The 13617-nt window shown below is 45.9% G+C and overlaps 1 pseudogene; it reads right to left on the bottom strand.

Moving 5' to 3' along the window:
- Positions 1-10569: 10569 nt before the first annotated feature.
- LOC148164486 (ATP synthase peripheral stalk subunit F6, mitochondrial pseudogene) lies at positions 10570-11049 on the bottom strand (annotated as a pseudogene).
- Between the last annotated feature and the right edge of the window lie 2568 nt (positions 11050-13617).

The following is a 13617-nucleotide window of genomic DNA, read 5'->3' as shown; positions in this document are numbered from 1 at the left end:
GAAATCTAGCCTGAGCTGCCCTGGAGCCTTGTAGGCTTTACACTGCACATTCAGGGTTTCTAGAACACACACGTGCACGCGCTCACACACACACACACACACACACACACTCCTCCAGTCCATCTCCGTAGAACTTGTGATCAAATCAGGAGCCAGTCCTCGAGTAGTAGGGCCCAGAGCCCGTGAGCAACAGATGCCTAAACAGGAGCCGCTGTCCCTGCTTTTTCTACAGAAGACAGGCCTGTTGCGCGGCGCCCTTCCTTGTCCCGTGCCCTCTGATCCACGCCCCGCCACGTCTTTCCCCACCCACCCCACCCTCCTGGCCAATGGCCTGCCTGTGACCTGAAAGGAAGTGACGTCCACGCCCCCTGGGTTTAGGCTTCCTGTGGGTTTCAGGCCTCCTCCTTGGGAGAGCAGTGTAGCAAAATAGCTCTTGAAAATGAAAACTATCGGGCGCCTGGGTGGCTCAGTTGGTTAAGCAAATGCCTTCGGCTCAGGTCATGATCCTGGAGTCCCGGGATCGAGTCCCGCATCCGGCTCCCTTCTCAGCGGGGAGTCTGATTCTCCCTCTGCCCCTCCCCCCTCATGTGCGTGCTCTCTCTCTCTCTCTCTCTCTCTCTCTCATTCTCTCTCGCAAATAAATAAATAAAATTAAAAAAAAAAGAAAGAAAATGAAAACTATCATCTTAGGACTAAGAACAACAATAAACAGATTCTAAGAATCATGTGAACGATCTGTACTGGAAATCAGAGCTCAAACTGTAAGAGAACGAATGGAGAATCTAGACTCAAAAGGTGTTTCTGGTAAGGCCAGATGTGCAGAACAGGATTTCGAGCGGAGCAAGAGATGTTAAGCGAGTGTCCTGCTCAGCAGCGGGAAGGTGTAGGGACCAGCGCCCCACAGGGTCGTGGGAAGAACGAGGGAGGGCAGGGCCAGGCACCGATGTGGAAGGAGACCCGACAGAGCCGGCCAAGTCCTGGATGCGTTTGGCGGAGACCGCCGGGCACCAAAACTGGGAGCTCGGCCTTTGCCACAGATTCCAAAGAAATACATTCCCAACAGCTAACATTTAAGTGTTTGTGTGTGGGGGGGGAGGGGTGATGACATGTTCCATGACAAGAAATGTAGCATTTCCTTCTGAATGTGGCATGCGAGAGTCCTGTCATTTTGTCGGCAACACAAGATTCCGATTCAATGACACCACATCGTTGTGGATACCGTGACATGATTTTCGGGCTCAATGTGTTCCGAGCCGATGTAGTTAGACAAGGCGGAAGAGTCCAGAGTGGAAGCTTGGGGCTAGAGAGCCCCCAGAGAGGACCCGTGCTTGCCTCTGGCTGGGTAATCAGAGAGCTCGCTCCCCTGTGAACTGAAGGTTGGAGCTTCCAGCCCAGCTGGGAATACTGGGTTATAAGTGATCCGAGGCCTTACTAAGCTATACTGTGCAAAACATTCTTTCTTAGCTAGCTTCTTCCCTGACTTATCCTCAGTATCTATTTTATTTTTGTTTTTTAAGCTTTAAAAGTTTTATTTATTTATTTATTTATTTATTTATTTATTTATTTATTTAGGAGAGAGAGAGCACGCCCCTGCAAGCCTATAAACGGTGTGGAGGGGTAGAGGGGGAGGCAAAGGGAGAGAATCTGAAGAGGACTCTGCACTGAGCCTGGGGTTCAATTTCAGGACCCTGAGATCATGACCTGAGCCAAAACCAAGAGTTGAAGGCTTCACCAACTGAGCCACCCAGGTGCCCCATATGTTTTAAATGTTTCAGGGATTTTATTTTTAAGGAATCTCTACATGCAATGTGAGGCTCGAACTCACAATCCCGAGATCAAGAGCAATATCTAGTTTATTTTTGTTTATTTTTTAAAATATTTTATTTAATTATTTGAGAGAGAGTGAGAGAGCGAGCAGGAGAGCATGGTGGGAGGCACAGGGAGAAGGAGACTCCTCGCTGAGCAGGGAGCCCGATGTGGGGCTCGATTCCCGAACCCTGGAATCATGATGTCAGCCAAAGCAGACGCTCAACCGGCTGAGCCTCCCAGGTGCCCCAGCAATCGCTAGTTTAAATCAGAGGTGGGAAGATCCTGTCTGAACACCTAAAGTTCATGTTAGTTACTAAGGGGGTTGTTAGAAAGAGTCTCTTCTTTTTCTTTCTTTTTTTAGGATAAAATAAGTTCTGGAGTTCCAGAGTCTAGGTATCTCATAGACAATATGACCTTTCTTCCTGAGAATGGGTTTTTACACCTGTTCGTTCCTGGAAAGTTGGTGTCAATTCCTCTAAGCCAGTTTAAAGGAATTGGCTTTTTTATTCCTCACAGCCAAAAAGAACACACGCCAAGGTCTCAGTGAGAGGATCGCTTATAGGATACGGGCTTTAGTTGTGAGATGTGGGAAAGGATGGGAAGAGGCAGGGTTTGTTCTACATTGAACACTGGCAGCACTGACAATTCTGTGATTGTGGTAAAGAAGTCATAGGCGTTTCCTTAGGGAGGGAGGTCGATGTTTGGATGTCGGTCTGAACAGTATTGTGAGTAGCCTTGTTTTGTCTCATTTCATCAAGGTCTCAAAGCAATCTTGTCTGAGGTTGATATTCTACATGTAAGATTATTTATTTCAATCATGGAAACAAAACACTCAGGCTGGGAGTGCCAGAGCAGTTCAGGGCATCGGAGGCTGGGATTGTTCTTTGTCCCTGGAAATCCCTAAAACAGAGAACAAGGAAAGAGAGCCCTCAGGTCTCCCAAGCTGTAGCTGCAAACCTGAGTGGGAAACTGAGACTTGGACTAAGTATCTTGAATTTCCTGTGGCTCCATTTCCCATTTCAAAATGGGTCAAAAGGAATTGTTCCTGCATGGGTTGTCCCAGGTGTTAAATTGGTAGAGTAGGCAGCTAGATCTGAGCTGGAGGCAAGGAGGGTGGTACACAGTGCTTTCGTGGTTTCCCACCTGCTGGACTGTTAGATCCAGACCAGCAGGTGCAGAGCATGTGCTCTCCTTTCCAGCGTGTGTCCTACAATAACGTATGGCTTCCTTACAATATATTTACATTGCGGTTTCCATCCCCCAGTGGGGAAAGATGGCCTTGACAGTTCCAGGAAGACCTTTGTTAGGGCCAAAATCTCCCCCTATCAACCAGTAGGCTGAGTCCCTTAGATGATTGGAAACATCTTCAGTTGGAGACCACCCTGGCTGTGACCCATAATCTATGAGACATAAAAAGAAAAGACACCCCTAACCCCAGTGCAGCTGCCACCCCGGGGCCTGTCTGCTCTCCCATCTTGAGAGTGGACTGAAGTTCAACCAGGAGTGTAAACCAACTGAGTATACAAGTGGGACTGTACAATTGTGAACAAGAGTATTCCCAGGAAAAGTCCTTCTGGACATTGTTGTTTGAACAGTGGGAATACGGATTGACCACTGTCCCCTGACATTCAGATGTGGGTTCCCGGAGGATATGTTAGGATCCTCGACAGGGAAGCTCGCAGCCAAGGCCTGTGTGGCGGCCGTACTGCCATCAACTGTTGAAGGAGTTTGGGAAAATCTCTTCTTCTCTCTGGGCCTCACTTTCCTCATGTGTAAGATAAGGTTGTTATTCAAATCCTCCACGGTCCCTTCCTGCTCAGTTTCTGTGAGTGCATGAGGGTCTGCGGTGCCTTTTAAGCAGCCCTAGGGACTGCAGCTGAGACCTGACTTGGTCCCTTCACTGTGTGTCCTTTTCAGGAGCCTGATCTGAGCCCACACTGGAAACAGAGAACAGAGGGAACATTTGGGAGACAGAAAATCAGATTTGGAGGATGAGCATAACCCAAGGAAGGACAAGGCAATGGTGGAGCAGGTGATTGCCAAAGGAGGTAAGAATAAGGACAAGTTGAGTCCAGAAAACTCAGGGGAACCTGAGGAATGCATACAGCAGCATCCAACTCTGCAAGGAGCAGCCTGAGCTGAGCAAGGAGAACTAGGAGAGTAAGTTTTCCCCTCACCTTCAGGTCTTTTAAACATTGATTCATAACGGATTCCCGTGTGGCATCAGTTTCACGTGGCAACACAGGGATTGGACGACTCTATAAATTATGTTAGGCTGACTACTAGTGTAGCTACCCTCTGTCACCACGCAGAGCTGTTACTGCACCACCGACTACATAATATGAGATCTGTCCTCTAACATTTTTTTAAAATCTTCACTGTGGACGATGTTTTGACAGAGTGTAGGTTTCTATGCCCTCCCCTCCCCCCACCACTACCATGGGCCTTCTTTGGACTTTCCCAGAGAGGAGCAGTGACATATAGGAGGTTCCCTATTTTAGGTCACTGCAGCCCCTGATCTTGGACCAGGATGCTCAGCCAGGGCCAGGGAAATATGGATTAGCAGGAACCCTTCTTTGCAAGCCCAGCTCCAATGTGAAGGACCAGAGTGCCTCTTCTAGGCCCCCGCAGGAATGGTTCAGCACCCAGGAGCTGGCCCTACATAGAGGGCCAGAAAAGGGCAGATTCCCCTAAACCCAGCCCAAAGTGTTCCATTTAGACTCAGAAGAAGGTGAATAGCAGCACAGGCTCTTTTCCCTATGCTGAGCGGGGGGACTGGGCGGAGCCTCAGTGCCAGTGCAGGAGGGAGCATCAAAGGGAACCTTTGGATGTTAACCTAAAGGTTAGTGGCTAGAGCCCACCCAGGGGACCAAACCTACTTAAGATCCATCCAGATCTTGCCAGCGGCTTCCATGGGTCCTGCAGCCCTGACTTCCTCTAGGTATCTCCAGCCAGCTGCTGCCTCTGTCTTTGCCTGCTTCCCCCTGGTGTCCTTGGGCTAACTGAAGGTCTGTTCCCTTAAGTCGTCTGCCACCTGGTGGATTCCAGGGGAACTGCCGGGGCCTGAGGCTGAAGGCACATGCACTGAATCCCTGACTCCAGCTGGGAGGTCAGAAACCAGGCTCTGAGCCACCACCTGCTGAGACTCCAGGATGTGGCCCCTCACCAGGTTGTGTTTGCCTGGGGGTCCCAGGACCCACTGATGTGCGAAGGTCACCTTCTTTCTTTTTTTTAGGTGAAAATGACATACAATAAATTTCACCCCTTGTCAACAATGACAGAGTTGTTCAGCTAGTGCCCTAATGTGTTTCAGAGGCTTCCTTCACCTTCCCACACTCCCTCCAGCCCCTCTGCAGATAGTCTCCGCTCCCTCCTCCAGCCCCAAGCAGCACTGATCTGCTTTCTGTCTCTGTGCATTGCTCCTTTCTGCTCATGTTACATAAGCCGAATGAGAATGTTTGTAGTTCTTGGTGACTGGCTTCTTTCACTGAGCATCCTTTTGAGGTTCCTCCATGCTGTAGCTTGGATCAGATTTCTGTGCCTTTTGTTGCCCAATAGATGCCATGGTACAGATAGGCCTCATTGGGTTTGTCCATTCACCAGCCGATGGCCCTTTGTGTTGCTGTCAGGTGTTCCCTATTGTGAATAACCCTGCCCGGAACATTTCTGACCGAGACTTGAGCAGACATATGCTTTTACTTCTCTCAGATAGATTCCTAGTTGTCGAATGGCTGGATCCTATGGCAAGCTTGTGCTGAACTCTTAAGAACTCTCAAAGTGGCTTCCGCAGGGGCTCTTATATTTTACGTTGCCACCAGCAATATAGGAGGGTCCAGTTTCTCCACATCCTCAGCAACACTTGGTATCGTCTTTGGAACAGAAGCGCATTAGTTGATGTAAAATGGTACGTGGTTGTCCTTGCATTTCCTTGAGCACTAATAACATATTACTAATAACATTGATTACCTTTTTATGTGTCTCCTTTGGTACATGTGTATTCAACTCTTATACTGGCTTAAACGAGTGTGTTGCTTCGGCCCCATTGAGTGAGTTCAAAGTCCTCTTGTCTCTCGTGAATGTGAGTCCTCACTGGGTATTTAATCCACAAATATTTCCTCCTAATCAGTGGCTTCTCTGTTCCTTTTCTCAGTGGCAAAGTCTGATGCAAAAAACTTCTTCATCTTCAATTTTCTCTTACGTATCATGCTCTTGCCGCAGTGACTTAGAACTCTTTGCTTACTGTGAATTCCTGACCATTTTCTCCCATGTAGTCCTCTTGCACAATAGTTTTGGCTCTTATACTTAGATCTGTGACCATTTTGAGTTCATTGCTGTGTAAGGTGTGATTTCCTGCAACGGCAGTGGGGTAGCTTTGTCCTGACAGGTACAGGAGAGCCTGGGGGACACCTTTGTTTCAGAGTTAGTCTCCCCTGGGCCAGGAATGGAGATTTGACCCTGCTGCACCTGTTAGTGAAAGGCTGAGTGCCTTTGGGGAGGGGAGATACATGGGGCTGGAGTCATATATGGCTTGTACTCCCCGTTCTCTGGGAAGGGGTAAAAAGTAGCTCCTGGAACCCCAGGGCAGTCCTGCTCACAGGTGTCTTTAGAAGCACAAACACACTGAGAGCAGGAGAGGCTAACACAGAAAGGACCCCAGGGATCCCAGGGGATCTGGGTTGGGATCCGAGAGGGTCTTCTGTGGGTGGGTGGGAAAGAGGACTCCCACACAATTGGAACTCAGGAAACATACCCAGAAGGAGTGGAGCAGATTGAAGACATTTCCCAGAGTTTGCCCTATTTTTTCCAACATGAAAATCATGGTGTGTGCCTGCATCAAAGGTGCTCGGGCGACCCATGCTGCCTCAGTTGGTAGAGCGTGCAACTCTTCATCTCAAGGTCCTGCGTTAGAGCTCCACGTTGGTCATGGAGCCTAGCTGAAATTAAAAAAAAATAATAATAATAAATAAAAAATATACAGGTGCATGCGTCAGGAATCTGGAATTACTCCCCCTAAGGAAAGGATGGGGCAGCTCCCTTAGTAGTACTTGCAGGTCAAGAGCCATTCTGCGCCTTAGAGAATCCTAAAAGTTGCTTGATATTTCCTCAGATCAACCCAGAGATTCTATACTTTTAGTATTTGTTGGGTTTCCCGTGTTTGGCCAGAGGTCCACTGGCAGACAAAAGTTGATACACGGAGTACAGAGTAGACCAAAACACAGAATAGTACCTGGATGCACCACATTAGTCTCTGTCCTCACTGCGGCCTCACTGAAAATGAGAATGGGCAATCGAAATACCTGGTATTCAACACACATTAGGAAAAAATGGAAAGTTTGGGTTAACAGTTTAAATTATTGTGTCCCCAGATTGAATCTGATGGCAAGTGGAGACTCTGTTGAACGTCTTCTAGGTTCTGCAGGTGGAAATGAGGGGCTGAGGGACAAAGCAATTTACAACTGAGAGTAACTTTGGTAACTTAGTACCTTCACACTTGACACAGTTTTCTTTCATTTTGTCTGATGCCCTGCTGTCATGTTTGATTCTAACCATATTTGTACAAGAAGTTGATATCAATAGCAAACCTAAAATCCATACCACTAAATATCACAGTGCTTATTCCTAATGGTACTTTAGGCTCGTTTCTAACTGCCTGTAGTTTCGTTATGACTGACTCTGAAGGCAGCCCATTCTAGCCATGTGTGCACTTCTCTTTGGCCCCACCTCCAGGTTAAGCAGTGCACCTGAGAGGGCTCTATCACTGGGGGAAGGACGTAGGTCAGACAGGTAATAAAGAGAAATGGGGGGACTGGGAGTCAGCAAAAAGAAAGCATAATTATCAGTGCATTGATTCCAGAGAGGACCATTATATTGCTTTTTAAAAACTATTTTATTTACTTCTTTGAGAGAGAGCGATTGGGAGAGCAGAGTGGTGGAGGGAGGGGGAGAGAGAGAGAGAAGCCGACTCACCCCTGAGCAGGGAGCTGGACATGGGGCTTATCCCAGGACCCTGGGATCCTGACCTGAGCCAAAGACTGACACTTAACCAATTGAGCCACCCAGGTGACCCTTAAAATAATTTTAAAAAATTTCTGGAATACTTAACATACAGCGTTACATTAGTTTCAGGTAAGATCATGGTATTTATTTTTTATTTGTTTTTTTTAAAGATTTTATGTATGTATGTATGTATGTATGTATTTATTTATTTATTTAGAGCAGGGATTATGGGCAGAGGGAGAGGGAGAAAGAATCCCAAGGAGATTCTGCATTGAGCATAGAGCCCAAACGTGGGGTTCCCACGACCCTGAGATCATGACCTGGGCCAAAATCAAGAGTCAGATGCTTATCCGACGTAGCCACCTGGATGCCCCTTGGTATTTCTAAGAATAATATGTTTAGCTTTCTCTCTGAAAGAGGTACTGAGTAATGAGCAAGGCTAAGAGAAACCATGGTACCCATAGGGGCCAAGGTCAGATTGCCCAATATGTACCACAATGGCATATTGATTATTTTGAATTGTAGCTCTTTGAATAGCAACTGTGCAAGGACCTCAAACCCTCCTCTGTCTCCCTGAAAGCAGGAAACCCATCTCCCCTATGAAAAAGGCACCCCCTGTACTAAGAAGTAAAAAGACATCCTTCTCACCAAGGCCTTTAAAGCAGAGGGTCTGAATTCTGCATAGAACTCACTCCAAATTAGAGCTCCCAAACGTCCCTCGGAAATGTATTGTCTCCTTGTCTAAAATGTATAAAAAATGTCTGCCTTAATACTTTCTATTTCTTTAAAGGTCTGAATTTCAATATCAGTTCTTCATGCATATTCAATATCTCAGGTAAACTTAATTCTTAGGTAAGCTGGAAGACCTTGAACGGTAATGGAGGAACTTGTCCTTCCCTGCATATATTTTCCTAGGGAAATTATTGGATTCTTGCTGATTTACAAACTCCACCTAAACAATGTGTGGAAAAGAAGGGAAACTGTGTTCTTTCATTTGGTCATTTCCCTTCAGTGGATCTGCCTGGAAATAAGAAAGAAAGAAAGAAGAAAGGAAGGAAGGAAGGAAAGGAAGGAAGGAAAGGAAGGAAGGAAGGAGGGAAGGAAGGAAGGAAGAAGGAAGGAAGGAAAGAAAGAAAGAAAGCAAGAAAGAACGTAAAGAAAGAAAGAGAGAGAGAGAAAGAAAGAAAAAGAGAGAAAGAAAGACAAAAAAGAAAGGGGGAAGGAGGGAGGGAAGAAAGTGTCCTGGTCAATTTTCCTTGTAAACATCTCGTGAGGAATCTGTTGGTGAACACCCAAATGGTGGTGAATGTTGGGAAGGCCCGTCCCTGACATGCTTTCAGGAGGGTGATTTGCTGTGTATAGAACTATTTAGGGAAACAAACTAAGAATCGGTGGATTAATATGGCCTTATTCGCAAGAAAAAGTCACATCAGCTATGTAAGCATAGCCATGGGAAATCAACCCAAAGAGTTCCACTTTGTGTGGTAACCTCACACAACATTTAGAGACCATGTATGTTTTGCCTGGGTCAGAGCATGTCCTCATGTGGGAAATCGGTTCTTGCAGTTAGTGTTAGTGGTCTCAGTTGCTTTGCTGGTACCTCACAATTTCTCTTTGAAAATGTGAGTAAAACCTGATCCTGGGTAAGACTTATGATTAGTGGGGCCTGATTTGGCAATGCAACCTTTTACATCATCCCCATATTTGTTGGATGTGCTCTTATGCAATTATCTGGTCTTTCTTGAAATAGTTGCCATTGGCCAAAATTAAACCTGGATAACCTGTGTACAGAGTGACTGGTGGATGATGGATTTTGTGGCCATTATGGCCAAAATTGTTGCTAAGGTATCTCCCAAAACCATGTATTGTTCTTTGGCACATGCCCATTTGCAACTCCAAAAGCCCAAAGCCATTGTTCCCTGCTACCCTGGGGTCCTTGTCATCAATTCCCCAGAAGTTCAGGATTATAACAGCTCTCATTATCTTTTTTAAGATTTTACTTACTTATTTGACAGAGACACAGAGAGAGAAAACAAGCAGGGGGAGCAGCAGAGGGTGGGGAAGAAGCAGGCTTCCTACCGAGCAGGGAACCCAATGTGGGGCTGGATCCCAGGACTCTGGGATCATAACCTGAGCTGAGGGAAGATGCTTAACCGACTGAGGCACCCAGGTGCCCCAACAGCTCTTATTAAATCCCAAATCCTGTCTATCTTTTGTTTTATACACTATTGTTTTGTGTATATTGTGTATATTGTTTTATATCACTATTTTGTTTTATACAATTTCCCATAGTTAGGAAGACAGCAGGGATAAGAAAAGATGAAGTACAGGGAGCAATCTTACCTTGAAAACCTACGTCATTTTTGGGAAATCTGCCACCACACACGAGTGAAAAATCGAACCCTGAGACCTAGCATAACCTTAGCTGACAGTAATTCCCTTAAGCTAAATCAAAAGGAACACACCTCCCATGAAGCAAGTTGGGGTTTTTATTCCTTGCGGCCAGAAAGAACACACCTCATGGTCTCAGGAAGAGGGTGTTAGAAAGAACCTATTGTAGATAGGAAATGCCCTTCACAGTGTCCTTCATGTGACAAGGGCTAGGGAACATCACGTGAAGGTGACGAACAGATGTTTACCGTGGTTATTGGATTTTTGTGTTTTTTTTTTCTACATCCAACATCACCAAATAATTTATTTGGAATCAGAATTCAAAAGAACATTTGACAGTTGAGAACTGTTTATTCTGATCCAGTTGTACAACTAATCTAGGTGAAATTTCCAAATAAATTTTACATGGGTTTTCCAGGACTGGGGCTTCTCGATGACTTCAAATTTAGGATTTTCAAATGTGAAGTCTGGGAACGTATTCATGTCTGTTTTAACATATGTGTATTTAAGCTTCAGAAGCTCCCTCCCTAGGTCTTGCTGGTGCTCTGGGCCAGTATCAACGGGTCCTCCAGATGCCCATAGTTTAGTTCTGTGTTCTCTAATCTTGTCCACGATGAGTTTCTGTACAGGACCAAGTTCTTTATTAAATGCCACCGCGGTAACACCAGTGTCGCTCCTCAAATGAACTGAGACTGCAGACCGAATGAGAGAGGAGAAACTGAAGAGCCTCTGAAGCATCAGGGTAATTCTGATTTGCTCTCAGTCCTGAGCTGCCAGAGCTTCCACTGCCTCCACTATTCTACTTCTGGCCGTGGCTCTGCCCCCACCCGCCTACCCGCCCTCCCAGTGCATTCTCAAATTTTTTTCCTTGATAGAGATTAGCATACATGTTTCTAAACATTAAAAACCCGGGAAAGTAGAGATAAGCATCTGAACTAGTTCTCTATTGATGCATATTAACAATTAGAAAAGCAGTGGTTTAAAGCAACCAACATGTGTTATCTTGCAGTCCTTTGGCTCAGGAGTTTGGAATGACGAGGGTGGGTTCTCTGCTCACGGAATTGGTCAGTAAGTCGTCCCCCACCTGAACAGGTCTGATAGTGACCTTGTAGTGGTTCTCTCTCCGAAGAGGGCCTGCCCTCAGCATCTCACTCCTCTGGGATCCTCTTCCCTGACCTCATTTCGATCTGTCATGATGCTTTCAGCTCAGCCAGGTGGCTTAGGAGGAATGCTAGAACTGTGGAACCCCAGACCTGATCTCTGCTGTCCCTTGTCCAGGAGGAGAATAAATGACAGAGGTCTTCATAAAGAAATGACCCCCATGAGGGCTGACATTCCCCAGCAATTAGAGCAGAGGAGGAAACCTACAGGCAAACGGAGGGCCTAAAAACCAAAATCACGGAAGCAGGACACAGATCAAGTAGGAGCCCTTCCCAGAAATGTCCCCATTCTCCATTGAAAGCCACTTTGGTTGAAGGGTGTGAGCACTGGGTCTTTCAGAGTCTGCCTCCTCGGCCCTTTGTTTAAAACGGGCTTTTTCCATACGTGAGAATCTCCTTGGAGCTTTTGTCAGAAATGCAGATTCGTGGGCCTTATCCCCAGGGCATTCCAAGAGGCACACAATGACTCTGATGAAGGTGTTCTTTAGCTCTGCAGCTGGTGCCCAGGGACGGGACCCCTGTCTGCTGCATGATACCCCATTTCCCGTCTAACATTCCAGCGGTCCATGCTGCCTTCTCGAAGTTATATTCTACATTCTCTATCATACACGAGATAAATATGCTCAAAGAGATAATTAAATGATCCACGAAAGCATATGGGACATGTGGTGAAGCTGCTATTGGCATCTTGGAATGCTTTTCTGAAGGCTGTGCTTCTATTGCTTCGGCCCAGAACCGGGATTGGGTTTGAATGGAAAGATGGTTGGGACTGGAGATCAGTAAAAGCTCGTTATTGCTGGTAACTTTTATCTATCTGCTTCACAAGTATTTACTGAATGTTTCACCTGGCAGTCTCTCGGAGGCACGGGGGACATGGGGTGAGCAGGCAGACCCAGTGCCAGCTCTCAGGAAAAAGAACTTTAGCACAGGAGTCAGATATTTTATAGATAATCATCGAAGTGCCTTTTATTTGTGACTATGGTAAATATTATTTAACACTTTTGTGTTCTGTGATCAGAACATCAGATCAGTTGGTGAAATGTCTGACTCTTGATTTTAGCTCAGGTCATGATCTCAGGGTCCTGGGATCGAGCCACCTTCTGGCTCCATCCTCATCAGGGACTCTGCTTGGGATTCTCTCTCTCTCTCTGCCTCTCCACCCCAAAATAAAGAAATAAATCTTTAAAAAAAAGTATAACCTTTCAGCAAGTGGTAAAGTATAATCTTTTCAACACATGGATATGGATATGACATATGCGTGTGCATATGAAAATAAGTAAATACATAAAATTGGATCCATAACTCACACCACCCCAAAATTAGCCTAGGAGAGAGTAAGGGCCTAAGTAGAAACGTTAAAATGTTAAAACTTTTACAAGAAAACATAGAAAAAAAATCTTTAGGAGCCCCTGCGTGACACAGTTGGTGGCTCATCTGACTCCTGATTTTGACTCAGGTCCTGATCTCATGGGTTGTGGGATCAAGCCCAGAGTTGGCTGTGCACTCAGTGGAGAGTCTGCTTCAATTTCTCTCCCTCTCTCCCTCTGTCCCGCACTTGCTCTCTTTCTGTCACTCTCTCTAAAATTAAATAAATAGAATCTTTTTAAACAAAGATTTTATTTGTTTATTGGAGATAGAGAGAACACAAGCAGAAGGGCAGGCAGAGGGAGAGGGAGAAGCATACTCCCTGCTGAGCAGGGATCCTGCCGGTGGGCTCAATCCCAGAACCCTGGGATCATGACCTCAGCTAAAGGCAGATGCATAATGAACCAAGCCTCCCCCGGCTCCCTAGTAAATAAATCGTTAAAAAAATCTTTATAACCTTAAGTTGGACAATGATTTCTTTTTTTTTTAAGATTTTATTTATTTATTTGACAGAGAGAGAGCACAAGCAGGGGAGCTGCAGAGGGAGAGGGAGAGGCAGGCTCCCCGCTGAGCAAGGAGCCCGATGGTGGGCTAGATCCCAGGACTCTGGGATCCTGAACTGAGTCGAGGGCAGACACTCAACAGAATGAGCCACCCAGGAGCCCTGGGACAATGATCTCTTAGATATGACACCAAAATTGTGATTGATGAAAGAACAAATGGATACATTGGACTTAGTTAAAATTTAAAACTTTTGTTCTTCACAAGACATTGGTGAGAGGATGAAAAGTCAAGTCACACATAGGGAGAAAATATTGATAAATTACATATCTAATGAAGGTCTCCTAATAGAATACTGAAAGAACTCTCCAAAGACAATAGTAAGAAGGCAAAC

This window comes from Eumetopias jubatus, unplaced genomic scaffold (assembly GCF_037043125.1).
Source record: "Eumetopias jubatus isolate StellerSeaLion01/CBP00866 unplaced genomic scaffold, mEumJub1_p1.0 scaffold_4, whole genome shotgun sequence".
Lineage (NCBI taxonomy): Eukaryota > Metazoa > Chordata > Mammalia > Carnivora > Otariidae > Eumetopias > Eumetopias jubatus.
Note: the sequence above shows the minus strand (reverse complement) of the source record. Positions and strands in the feature narration are given on the sequence as shown.